The sequence below is a fragment of the Oncorhynchus kisutch genome, linkage group LG25 (assembly GCF_002021735.2).
Source record: "Oncorhynchus kisutch isolate 150728-3 linkage group LG25, Okis_V2, whole genome shotgun sequence".
Taxonomy (NCBI): domain Eukaryota; kingdom Metazoa; phylum Chordata; class Actinopteri; order Salmoniformes; family Salmonidae; genus Oncorhynchus; species Oncorhynchus kisutch.
In genome coordinates, this window is record NC_034198.2 from 14,121,349 (window position 1) to 14,135,136 (window position 13,788).

The 13,788-nt window shown below is 41.9% G+C and overlaps 2 protein-coding genes across 9 annotated transcripts in view; one reads left to right on the forward strand and one right to left on the reverse strand.

The window, feature by feature from the left end:
• The window catches only part of LOC109870584 (lysosomal acid lipase/cholesteryl ester hydrolase), a 40,962-nt gene extending 31,173 nt beyond the window's left edge, over positions 1-9,789 (reverse strand). Inside the window, exon 1 of the mRNA XM_031804544.1 lies at positions 9,740-9,789. The gene's annotated coding sequence lies outside the window, so the exon portion shown is untranslated. The remainder of the gene's footprint in view (positions 1-9,739) is intronic.
• The window catches only part of LOC109869981 (renalase-like), a 74,428-nt gene that overhangs the window by 17,146 nt on the left and 43,494 nt on the right, over positions 1-13,788 (forward strand). The window lies entirely within an intron of this gene.

Genomic DNA, 13,788 nt, shown 5'->3' on the forward strand with positions numbered 1-13,788 from the left:
GGGGATTAAATCAAATTGTATTGGTCACATGCTGGTCACATGCAAAAACTTTACAGTAAAATGCTTACTGTAGAAATTCCCAACAACACAGAGTTAAAAAGTAAGACAAATATTTGCTAAATAAAAAAGGAAATAGTAGCACAATTTCAACAATAACGAGGCTACATGCAAGGAATACCAGTACTGAGTCAACGCTCAGTGGTACGAAGTAGTTGAGGTAATTGAGATAATACAGTATGTACATGTGGGTAGGGGTAAAAGTACATAATGTGCTGCTAGTGAGTTCACTTAATAGACAAATTCCAAAGCTAGTTAGTCGGCCCAGTTTGACTGCTTTCATTCAAAGCCATAGAAATGACTTCAAAGCCCCCATGACTTAGAAATAGATTTATGGATTCATTTGAGAAATGTGCTCTGTGCCTTTTGGGCTTAGGTTTACTGTGAGAAACTCTATCCATACAAATGGTTCTGCTTTACAGAGACAGGCTGGAGTCATTTGGGAGCATTCTTCAGAGCCCCGGCTCCTTTGTTGTTTGTAATTTATACACAGATCTTTTGACACTTGCATGCATATTTTCTTCTCGCTATAGTTTTCGGTCAAATTAAATCTGACCCAAACGAACCATCTGTCTGCATGTAGTGTGTTGATCTCATCATGGATTGATTGTGTGTATTCATCGGGTGTGTTGTAAGTAACAGCAAATGCTCCTAGAATGTGAAGGACAACTGGTTCATTCTAGAACACTCAACATCTTTGGGAAAACAATTGTTACTGTATGAATATACACTGTTCATCGAACATCTCATTCCAAAATCATGAACATTAATATGGAGTTAGTCCCCCCTTTGCTGCTATAACAGCTTCCACTCTTCTGGAAAGGCTTTTCACTAGATGTTGGAACATTGCAGCAGTGATTTGCTTCCATTCAGCCACAAAAGTTGGAAGCATAGAATCGTCTAGAATGTCACTGTATGCTGTAGCGTTAATATTTCCTTTTACCGGAACTAAGGGGCCTAGCCCAAAACATTATTCCTCCTCCACCAAACTTTACAGTTGGTGCTAGGCATAGGGGAAGGTAGCGTTCTCCTGTCGTCCGCAAAACCCATAATCGTCCGTCAGACTGCCACATGGTGAAGTGCGATTTTAATCACTCCAGAGAACGTGTTTCCACTGCTCCTGAGTCCAAAGGCGGCAAGCTTTATACCACTCCAGCCGACACTTGGCATTGTGAACTTAGGCTTGTGTGCGGCTGCTCGGCTATGGAAACCAATTTCATGATGCTCACGACGGACAGTTATTGTCCTGACGTTGCTTCCAGAGGCAGTTTGGAACTCGGTAGTGAGTGTTGCAACTGAGGAGAGACAATTATTTTGGTGCACTTCAGTACTCGGTGGTCCCGTTCTGTGAGCTTATGTGGCCTACCACTTCGCGGCATTGCCGTTGTTGCTCCTAGACATTTCCACTTCACAATAACAGCACTTAGAGTTGACCGGGCTCTAGAGCTCTAGTAGGGAAGAAATTTGATGAACTGACTTGTTGGAAAGGTGGCATCCTATAACGGGTGCCACATTGAAAGTCACTGAGCACTTCAGTGAGGCCATTTTACTGCAAATGTATCTATCGAGATGGCATTGCTGTGTGCTCGATTTTATACACCTGTTAGCAACAGGTGTGGCTGAGATAGCTGAATCCACTCATTTGAAGGGGTGTCCACATACTTTTGTATATATAGTGTATATACTTTTTGCCACACTCTGAATAGGCCCGGCAATAGACTAGCATCCTGTCCAAGCGGTACACATGAAGCTGCCTTACGCTACAGAAACAAGAAATAACATCCTTCCCCTAATGAGCCATTCCGGCTCTTCCAAGCCATGGCTTGTGCAACAAGGCTACTTATACACTGAGTATACCAAACATTAGGAACGCCTTCCTAATATTGAGTTGCTACCCCCCTTTTGCCCTCAGAACAGCCTCAATTCGTCTGGGGATGGAGTCTACAAGGTGTTGAAAGCATTCCACTGTTGTGTCAATTTGGCTGTATGTCTTTTGGGTGGTGGACTATTCTTGATACACACAAGAAACTGTTGAGCATGAAAAACCCAGCAGTGTTGCACTTCTTGACACAAACCAGTGCCCCTGGCACTTACTACCATACCCTGTTCAAAGGCACTTAAATATTTTGTCTTGCCCATTCACCCTCTGAATGGCACACATACACAATCCATGTCTTAAGGCTTAAATATCCTTCTTTAACCTGTCTCCTCCCTTTCATCTACACTGATGGAAGTGGATTTAACAAGTGACATCAATATGGGATCATAGCTTTCACCAGGATTTATCTGGTCAGTCTTATGTCCAGAAAGAGCAGGTGTTCTTAATGTTTTGTATACTCAATGTATATTTATATATGTTTAAGACCACCATACATTGGTTTGCCTTTATAGATTAGATGCAAATTATATACAGTAGATAAGATATATTTCTAAATGTGGGTGGTAGTAATGACTTTGTCAGATTCATTCATTATGCATTTTATTTAGCAAAAAAGGTCCTCCAAAAAATGTGAAGATGTCAGTGATAGTGGTGCAGTGCGAGGGACTGGACAGAGGAGGGCAGTAACAGGTGTGAGCTAGAGCCAGTCCCTGCCCCCATGAGGATGCAGTCTGGAAGTCATTTAAACAGAATCAAGCTCCAAAATAACCCTTGCTTCACACTTCCTCCTCTGGTCCTGGTTGCTCAAAATTCTGAAAATATGAGACACTGATAAATGTGTTGTCATTATGTTGAACAGAGAAATGGGGAATAAGAATAGTCTGCAGATAATGTGCAGAAATCTACCCAAACAGTCATTCTAATAAAACATGTCTAGAAAGCCAAATCATACACAAAATAGTGATTTTTTTCATATCAAATCATTTTTGGCAACTACTGTATGAATTTTACTTTTGATCTCGCTGAACAGAGTCAATGTGGATTTATCTGTTCTCTGCAGACCCTTTTTGAAATGAACAAGTTTATTGGTAAAACCCCTCAGAACCACCTTGACTGAGTCTCCAAAGGGATCTAGTTATTTTTTTTAAGTATCTGAAACTGCAGGCATCTAGTGTTTCTTGAAGCATCTGAAACTGCAGGGATCTAGTGTTTTTTGAAGCATCTGAAACCGCAGGGATCTTGTGTTTCTTGAAGCATCTGAAACCGCAGGGATCTAGTGTTTTTTTTGAAGCATCTGAATGGTCCAGCTCTTTGTTGTGCAGTTAGTCTTTAGATAAGGGTTTCATGTGTTCTACGTTTGGTTAACATAATAGAGATGGTCGAGGTATAGGCCTGTTCTTAAGGTTTCAATATAGCATGGCTCTCTTTGCAAAAAGTGGTACGATTTCCTCCATAGAATTCCTTTTGTGTTGCTCTGGGCAAACTTAGGTTAGGAGTACAGTATGTGAAGACTTACCCATCTGCACCTGTTCCTCTAACTGTTTTTAGTCATAGGCTATATAGATTTAGTGTGAATGCAAGAGTGCATGTCTTTTTTTCCACCTCATTTTGTAGACAGTGTGAACACAGCATCACACTGGATCTGATCACCAAACATTTTACATGACCGTCCATTCTGGTCTGGATTTTAGCCATTTTTTATTACCGTACTGGTTAGCAATTATATCACCTTCATGGTTTTGTTTTCTGCCCACCGGTTATTTTATAATTTATTGTCGCCCTGGATGTCTGCCTAGTTGAGGGCCTCTCTTCGGCCACCTCCTGTTACCTGCTGCACTGCTCCCCGTCTGCCCTGGTCTGTCTCTCCCAGTCAGCTACAGGTGCCCTCGCCACTCTCTCTCCCTCCCTCTCTCCCCCCGGAGCTTCGCAGACTTGTTTACTGATCTGCTGTTGGACTATTTGATTAGTGATTCTTGCTGTGTTTTGTATTATTATTTAGGAACGTTTTTCATTTGAAGTAGCCCATTCATAGCCCATTTAATGAGGGTTTAGCGTTGCGTTGGCTACATATCTTAGGTTGTTCTGTTAAATTTGTATGTGCCTAGCACTGTGTTTTCTCCCATGGTAATTGATAGGGCAATAAACTAACATGCTGCTGTCGCTCATTTTGCTGTTGTCTGACCTTGGCTTTTACCATGTTGGCAATACTTTTAGAGCCCGTTGCTCTGTGAATGAGGAAATACATGACTGTTTCTCCTTCGGGTTTCGGGAGAAACCACCCTCTTGCTCCGTAAATGCACGTGAGAACTGTGCATATTTCTCCCAAACAACATGGGAGAAATATGACTCTTGCGCTTACATGTCAGGACTGTTCTCTTGGTGCTTAACCATGTCTCTGGACTTCACACATCTCCTGAAATATGTGGCCTTAAAGACTAGTGACTATGGATTGTCGTTCAAGTCCCGTCTGTAAAACCCCCCGATCTAGACTTGCCATTATCTTGCTGCTTCTACTGTCTGGAAATGTGCAATCTAACCCAGGTCCTGACATTTTATACCCCTGCCGAAGTAAGTAGTCAGAGTGGCCTAAAGTTTCTGCATATGAAAGTAAGAAGTCTTCTGCTGAAGCTTGACGGTCATTCTGACTTCTGTTACCAAACCTAAGCAATTTCAATATCTGTCTTTGATCCTAAACCTTGTCTCATCTTTAGATATTGTTGTATCTTGTTGTTTATAGACCTCCATCTGCTACTGCTGGCTCTCTGGATTGTATTTTTTTTCAAATTGTTATCACAGAATGTCAACTCTGAGTTTGTCCTGATGGGTGATCTGAATCAGGATTGGTTAACATCTAGCTTTGATCAACTCAAAATTGTATGGAATACCTATAATCTCACCCAGATTGTCAACAGTGTAACTAGGTTGATTATAAAGTATCTTCTTTGATTGATTTGATCTTAACCAATACTCCTCATCGTTTTAATGCTTCTGGTATTTTTGCAAATGACATTAGTGATCACTGTGCTATTTCCTGTGTGTGAGATGGTAAAACTAACTCCTAAGCGATCTCCACGTGTCATTATGAAAAGAAACTAGAATCAGTTTGATATTCAAGTTTTTTTACATGACGTATCTAGCATGGAATGGAATAGAATTGAATTAGTCCCTGATGTTGAACTAGCCTTATCTTACTTCCACAACACATTCCAGGATGTATGCAATAGGCATGCCCCTTTAAAAAAAATCAGGATTAAGTGCAGAAAGAACCCTTGGTTTACTGATGAATTTACTAAAATCATAAGGGAACGAAATGCTATGTGGGCTACAGCAAGAGGATGATTGGATGTCTTTTAAATGTCTTTGAAATATGGGTGTGGCAATGACCCGAAAACTGAAAGCATACCACTACCTTAAATCTACTTCAGATAATTTAAATAATCCCAAGGTTTGGAGTGCAAAAAAAGTTACACAGCTTCCCAAACAATTGTTGGTAGAGACACAGATTGTAACTGAGAGAACCTCTATTTTGAAAGCCTTAAATCAGCATATTCTAGATGCAGGCAGTTTATTTGAAAAGGTTGAAGGTATAAATGAGCCCCCCGTGAATTTACCTGACACCCCTGTACACTCCTTTGCCAGATTCTCCTTCTCATCCTTCTCCGTTTCAGAAGTGCATAAAGCCCTGAAAGAAATTGATAGAAAGAAATCCCCTGGCCCTGATGATCTACACCTGATGATCCTACACCTAGCTGTTGACATCAATGCTCCTCCCTTAACATGTACTTTTAACCTCACACTAGACATTAAGGAAATCCCGAAGTTATGGAAATCTGTTTTTGTACTGCCTCTCCTGAAAGGTGGAGATCCTTCACTACTTGACACCTATCGACCCATATCAACATTGTCTGTACTGTCAAAGGTACTGGAGTCCTTTGTTACGTAATATGTAATTGTTGTACTGTGTGTGTGCCTATAGTTTGGTCCAATGTTGCGTTAGTGTATGTAAGTTGTTTAGTCTGAAACTGTCTTGAAAAAGTTGGTTAGTCTTGATAAAGAGATGTTATCTCAATGAGAAAAACCTGTATAAATAAAGGTTAAATAAAAACATTTAAAACATTGTTTTAGTAGATGATTGGACTGGATGTGTGCATGTTATTCTGTTGATTTCTGATTTATTGCCTTACGATCGACGATCTGGCCACTATCCCTTTAGAACTGCAAACAATATGAAATAAATCAAAGCCCTTGGTTTCAATCAACCACATATCCAAGCTGTCAAATGTACAGTGGGCAAGTTCTGAACATACTGTTCAATGTTGTCTCGTCTGAAGCGTTTGGTTTTATGATTGGTATCCGGCTGAATACTCAGGCATAGCTTGTGCGCGTCTTGTGGTGTGTCTTGGCCTTCACAGCACTTTTCCTTTCCTTGCAGGGGAAATGAGTGGGAAATACGGCCATGTATCGTTTGCAAAAGATGAATGAACTCGGGGAGCACTGGCGGGACATGGCACGCCTGATATAAATCACTGTGGTCTCCTGGCTTATTTGTTCCCCATAATATATTGCAGAGGATTTGGGGTCAGCGGTTTGACACGGTTCCTGGAGCACTAGTTTTAGGGAGGAGAGGTGTCCTTTCATCCAGGGTGGCTTGCCAACGTCTTTGCCAGAGGCTTAATGCATTCTACCCTAGCCAATTGCATGACTTTTTTTTATTCTTGGAAGTGAATTCCCTGTCTTAATGTTTGGAGCGTTTGCAGAATCTCCTCTTTTTACCCTTTACTCTAGCGAAATGTCTGATTTCATTGACAACCCAAGCCAGCTGCCAAAAATGAACAACAGAAGCAGGAATGTTGGTTTTGCAAGAGCTGGCAGAGTTCGCAAAGTCACTAAATGACATAAGACATTTGAAACGGTTTCTGATGGCCAGTGTGTCTGTTGCAGTGTTCACAGGGGCCCCTGTTGGTACGGAGGGTGTTCCCTACAGCCAGCCGCAGCCCACACACACACAGCATGCTGTACCCACATTGGAAACCGTCCATGAAACATGTCAACCCACAAAAAAAACATGACACAATCCTCCTCTTCCCCACACTTTCCTCGAATTCGACTGGATCCAGGCCATAAGTGGAGCACTATCGGTATTACAAACAGGTGGTTAACCCGGTCCTGGAACAATGCAGAAGAGCTGAGTAAGGTCATTTTTAAAATTAGAATGCGATATAAACTCACTTCCGCTTTGGCACACACCGTTTTAAAGCATAAGAGGAACCGTTTCTGTTCTTGTGGGTAAAGAAAGAATAGGACAAAAGAGGAAGTTAGTTGACCCTCTGTTATAAAAATGTTACAGGCTAACCCATAGAAAGGAGTAGTGTTTCTATGAAACAATTATTTTGGCCTAAGGCCTACAGTATATCACAAAAGTGAGTACACCCCTCACATTTTTGTAAATTGAGTATCTTTTCATGTGACAATACTGAAGAATGGACACTTTGCTACAATGTAAAGTAGTGAGTGTACAGCTTGTATAACAGTGTACATTTGCTGTCCCCTCAAAATAACTCAACACACAGCCATTAATGTCTAAACCGCTGGCAACAAAAGTGAGTACACCCCTAGGTGAAAATGTCCAAATTGGGCCCAAAGTGTCAATATTTTGTGTGGCTACCATCATTTTCCAGCACTGCCTTAACCCTCTTGGGCATGGAGTTCACCAGAGCTTCGCAGGTCGCCACGGGAGTCCTCTTCCACTCCTCCATGATGACATCACGGAGCTGGTGGATGTTAGAGACCTTGCACTCCTCCACCTTCCGTTTGAGGATGCCCCACAGATGCTCAATAGGGTTTAGGTCTGGAGACATGCTTGGCCAGTCCATCACCTTTACCCTCAGCTTCTTTAGCAAGGCAGTGGTCGTCTTGGAGGTGTGTTTGGGGTCGTTATCATGTTGGAATACTGCCCTGCGGCCCAGTCTCCGAAGGGAAGGGATCATGCTCTGCTTCAGTATGTCACAGTACATGTTGGCATTCATGGTTCCCTCAATGAACTGTAGCTCCCCAGTGCCGGCAGCACTCATGCAGCCCCAGACCATGACACTCCCACCACCATGCTTGACTGTAGGCAAGACAAACTTGTCTTTGTACTCCTCACCTGGTTGCCGCCACACACGCTTGACACCATCTGAACCAAATAAGTTTATCTTGGTCTCATCAGACCACATGACATGGTTCCAGTAATCCATGTCCTTTGTATGCTGTCTTCAGCAAACTGTTTGCAGGCTTTCTTGTGCATCATCTTTAGAAGAGGCTGAGACGACAGCCATGAAGACCAATTTGATGAAGTGTACAGTGTATGGTATGAGCACTGACAGGCTGACCCCCCCACCCCTTCAACCTCTGCAGCAATGCTGGCAGCACTCATATGTCTATTTCCCAAAGACAACCTCTGGATATGAAGCTGAGCACGTGCACTCAACTTCTTTGGTCGACCATGGCGAGGCCTGTTCTGAGTGGAACCTGTCCAGTTAAACCGCTGTATGGTCTTGGCCACCGTGCTGCAGCTCAGTTTCAGGGTCTTGGCAATCTTCTTATAGCCCAGGCCATCTTTATGTAGAGCAACAATTCTTTTTTTCAGATCCTCAGAGAGTTCTTTGCCATGAGGTGCCATGTTGAACTTCCAGTCAGTATGAGGGAGTGTGAGAGCGATGACACTAAATTTAACACACCTAGTCCCCATTCACACGTGAGACCTTGTAACACTAACGAGTCACATGACACCAGGGAGGGAAAATGGCTAATTTGAACATTTTCATCTAGGGGTGTACTCACTTTTGTTGCCAGCAGTTTAGACATTAATGGCTGTGTGTTGAGTTATTTTGAGGGGACAGCAAATGTACACTGTTATACAAGCTGTGCACTCACTACTTTACATTGTAGCAAAGTGTCATTTCTTCAGTGTTGTCACATGAAAAGATATACTCAAATATTTACAAAAATGTGAGGGGTGTACTCACTTTTGTGATATACTGTATATGCATGCAAGTACAGTATAATAGTGATCAATGGTTTTCACTGTCCTCTAAATATGTTGAGATATATTGATTTACAATAATACTTCTGCAAGTACTGGCTTCTTAGTAAAGGCAGTGTTACTGCCTAAATGAATGTAGATATCTCCCGTGTTATCTGAGTGCGATCGCTTTCATAGTCGAAGCTTAAGTGTTACTCTTTTTATAGAGGTGGAAGTCAAATGAAAAGCAATGAGCAGATCTATCAAAGGTTATCAGTGTGTAGCCACTCTCAATCCCCTTTGCACTGGTTTTATCATCTGTCAAACAAATTAGCCACAGATCTGCATGATCAAAGTGCACTTGGTCCTCCCCAGCTCTCCCTCAGCCAAGGCCCAACTATTTTTACTGAGAAATTATAACCTGCCTCCACCAAGCTATGAATCATAAAGCCCTGATCCACTCGACTGTAGTTTACAGTCGACTGTATATCCCTCCCTTCGTTCATCTCTCCGTTATCTGTCCCTCTGGCTGGACCACACCCTCTTCCCATGGAGGCCAGCACATAGCAGTGCCTCCTCTGCTGCCCGCTTGCCCTACCGCCTGCCTTTCTCCGATGACATCATCTGTCCTGTCCGGTCACAGCACAGTGCTGAGAGCCTTTAGGCCACTGCTTTGATTTCCCTGAGCTGCAGATAGCCACAGATAATTACAGCAGGATAGAAATAAGAATAAGTACTGCCGCATGGAGCGGAGGGGAGTATGATGGAAGCAGAACCAGAGCAGTCAGGCAGTCACTCACCTTCTATATTTGACCCCTCATTCTCTGTGTCGGCTCCCACGCCAGTCTGATATTGAGAAACCTAATTCTTGTTCCGTTCTTATGAAATGCCTAACTGTTCTTGGCAGGCACGCCTCGCTTGTGTGGCAATTTGTGTTTTTGGCAGCCAAGTTTGATTTGTGGCTTTGATAGTTTGAGATGAATAGTATGCACACTGAGGATTTCTCCCCAGAACTCCCTTTACTTACAGTATGCTTTTCAAATTCATTAGTAAACAGCCATATTGCACATTTCAGTTTATTCATTGTTGAAACATTCATACCTTTTAGTTATTCATGCAGTTGTATCCTTTGAACAGGTTCAGGTTTATAGTTGGACTGTATTGTTATGCACAGCTTCTCTATTCAGACAGCGTGTATGTCTGTCTGCCTGGGGTAGCTACAGCAGTGCTTCAGTCTGGTGTGCCTAAAATGATGTAATCCTTCTCTCTGATTACTGTCAGAGATGCATCGCTTTTTTTTTTTTGCTGCCTGCTCTGTGTCGTCTTACAAAGACGAACCGTAGAGGGGACAGAAATGTGCAATATATGTCTCCAAAATATATGTTGAGGACTTGATGATGCTAGAGTGTAGGCTACAGTATATGTTCTGTTTGTATGTTCCTCATTTCACGTCACACCTACAGATTGTTTCCTGTTTCCACTAGCAACCCTGTTTTCGCTGCTTTTTCTGTCCTCTTGTTTCTTGCTGCTTTGCATTGCAAGTGCATGTGCTTGTTAAGGGTAAGGAAACAAGTAGAAGGTTTATTGGTTCCTCACTGTGGTTGATGAGACGTTTTATAAAGGAGACGGAAACAAGTGGTGACGCACATCCCCTATCCTCTGGGGTTCAAGTATTTCACACCCACTTAACGCGTGAACCCCTTATTTACATAGCTCACCCGTAAGTACCCAAAATACTTCCAAAGACTCCTGCCTACCAGCACTTTTATTCAAAATAGAAACTATGGCCACAGATGTCTCGCCAGGTTCTGTCTCTGCTGCACAGAGCACTGTGAAGGGTTTATATAGCAGCTAGGTGGCTTCACATTCACAGGCCTGCCAGTGTGCACAGATGATGTCATCGATTGAAAGCACCAAACACATCCATTTTAGGGGTTGCATAGATGTCAGCCAAAGCTCTGCACTAAATGGGTGGTATGCAATTTTTCAATTCTCTACTCACTGGCTGAATTTGAGTAAGTAGATATTTTTTTCCCCTCCTCCAGTTGTACCAACGGCTTTCATTCGTAGAGGAACTGTTGTGTAGTTTGAAATGGGGATTATTGATTTCCTATTCTGTTCGATTCTGTTCTGTCCTGCAGCACTCTGACTGCACCAGTGACACTTCTACAGAGGAGAGAAGAGGGGATGTTCCATAGATTTAGAGATAACTAATATTTCGTAGGTAAACGGTGTACTACTGCAACTTTTATGAATGCATTTGGTAGCTATCCATCAACCCAGTTCAAAGTCAGAAATAAAAAATACCTTTCTAGTTTAGTTTGCATGATACAAAGCAATATGAATAGCTGGGTCAGTATGAATAGGTTAAGCTGGTCAGAACTAGTGCTTAGCTCCCCCTATAAAAAGACAGTGGAACTTGCACATTTTTACTCCCTCCCTGCTAAAAATAACCACTCTGGCTTGACGTCAGTCCTGGAGCCTGCAGGTTGTCGCTCTAAATGTCTCTGTTTGGGACCGAATTAAACACAACCTATCTCTGAAATAAACCTAGCCATTTAAGCCCTGAGGTGCTCTGTTTACCCAGAAAATGGTTTAACTGACATCGGAGCAACCTAGCTTAATTTGCTTGGCTACACAAAGGGGTCCGTTAAGCTTGTTTGCAGAAAGGGAGAAAAAAAACTCCAGCAAATACATTAAGAAACATCCCCTGAGAATGTGTGCTGTAGCCCTTTATACTCGTACCCCGTATACGGGTTGAAAATGGCAGATTTAGTCACTGATAAATGTCTAAATTGGAACACAGTGGCTGTACAGTAACACGCTATACATTACGTCAGAGCTCTGCGCTTCACAGCGCTGTATGGGTTTTGACTGACAGCCGTTCTGAAATTGAGCACAGCACGCGACAAGTAGTTGCTCCCATCCCTCCCCAAAAATGTTTTGTTTGTCTCAGTGAGGGAAATGCTGTATATTAAGAGGACTATGTATTTTTGAAAGATGAGACGTTGAGGATTATAATAAATACCACTTTGATGTCATACAAGTAAACATCTGTGAGTCCAAATGTGCACTTCACACTTCCATATCATAAAACTCATGTCATAAACAGGGTCAACATGTATAATCACTGTGTTTTAGGGCTGGGCGGTATACCGTATTTTATGATATACCGGTATTGATGCACAGACCGGTTTGGGTTTTTACTTTACCTTCTATAACGTCATTTGAACGTTTGGCTTGTTAAATGTGATATGCTTTGTGCAACGTCCATTTTTATAGTTTACTTCGCTATTTAAGTCGTCTCTCTCTCTCGACGCAACTTTCCACAGAGACCTAGCCCCGCCCCCTGTCACTCAAGGAGCACATTTGTTTCTCGACTACGAGACACTTGAGTTCAGTCTGCATGGTCAATGCAGCACATGCACGATGACAATGATGCTGTTTTATCTTTGATTCTCAATATAAAACCTCTAGCGTTCTATAATTACATTATTTGTTTGTGTTTCTTACATCTGCAAACAGCTAGTTTGTTCAATGCAACTTGGGCCTAAATCTTGTTAGCTGCTAATGCTAATCACTAGCTAGTTAATGAGTCAGCGCAAACGTAATTAGCTATAGAGCCTGATAATACCAGTGATAGTGCAGACCTAAATCAGCATGTTGTTTGTGAAACAGTATCTTCTAAATCAAAGAGGAATACACGAAGAAAGAATGTTAGCTAAATTAGGTAGATTAATAGGGTTCACTAGGAAAAACTTATCAACACTTTGGTTCCTACCCTGTCACAACTCCTCCCTGGCATTTTAATTTGTTATCATGTCAAACAACACTGTATTCAAAGTGCCCACTATTATATTCCAACTATAGAATTAGAATATTCATTATATTTCCATGATTCCAACAGTTCACCCAAGTGTAAAATGTCAATTGCAACATTTATTTAAAAATAAGGCCTAGATGTTTTACCCATATCGTGAGCCCTGCTTGGCAGTTTGGAAATTATATCAAATGAGTGCAGGAAATGCAGAAATTGATCAATTATTTTGGGTTGAATTGAACAGTTTAAAACAATCAGAATGGAAAAAGCACCATTGAAATCACTTAGAATGTATGTGTTGTCACTCTAGGGTCACGCACTACTCATAAAGCAAATTTAGAACTTTTATTGTTCAAAAACATAAAATACCGTCCAAGCTTTTTTTAAATACCATAAAATGATATTTTGTCCATATCGACCAGCCCTACGGTGTTTGATGCACAGTTACAAGATGATATGACGTCATACCTTGGGTTGTTCTGAACAGAATGACCCTATGTTTGTCTGTCGTAGGGTTTTCAGCAGAAGAATTTACTTCCCTGTTCATTTTTAACGAGGGCACACAGAGAAATGTGCGGGGGATTGTGAGAAGGTGAGTGGCGAAACCCTGCTAGCGGAGCGGTTGAAAAAGTTACGCTCTGTTTCATGCTAATTTCAAGCTAAGCGTTGGAGCTAAGCGTTGGAGCGAAGCGTTGTCAAGAGGATGCGCCACCTCTGGTCAAAACCCACTGTATTGTGAAGAAAATTCGCTATGGGACACGCACCTGAATGCACTCATGACTCCTTTCTATGCGCACCAAAATGACGATTTGTTTCTCTGAATTGCCTTTGTGAAAGCCTAACACTAAGATTTCATTTTATAACTTAGCTAGTCATGTTGGCAATAGAACAAGCATTCAAATGATGCCCACCTGACCCAGATCGTAATTTATACGTTTTATTTTTATTTTTTTAAAGTTTGTTAACAACAACAGTAATTGTGTGACGGTGGGGATGCAGGGTTGTGTTCCAAACAAAACAACTTGAAGT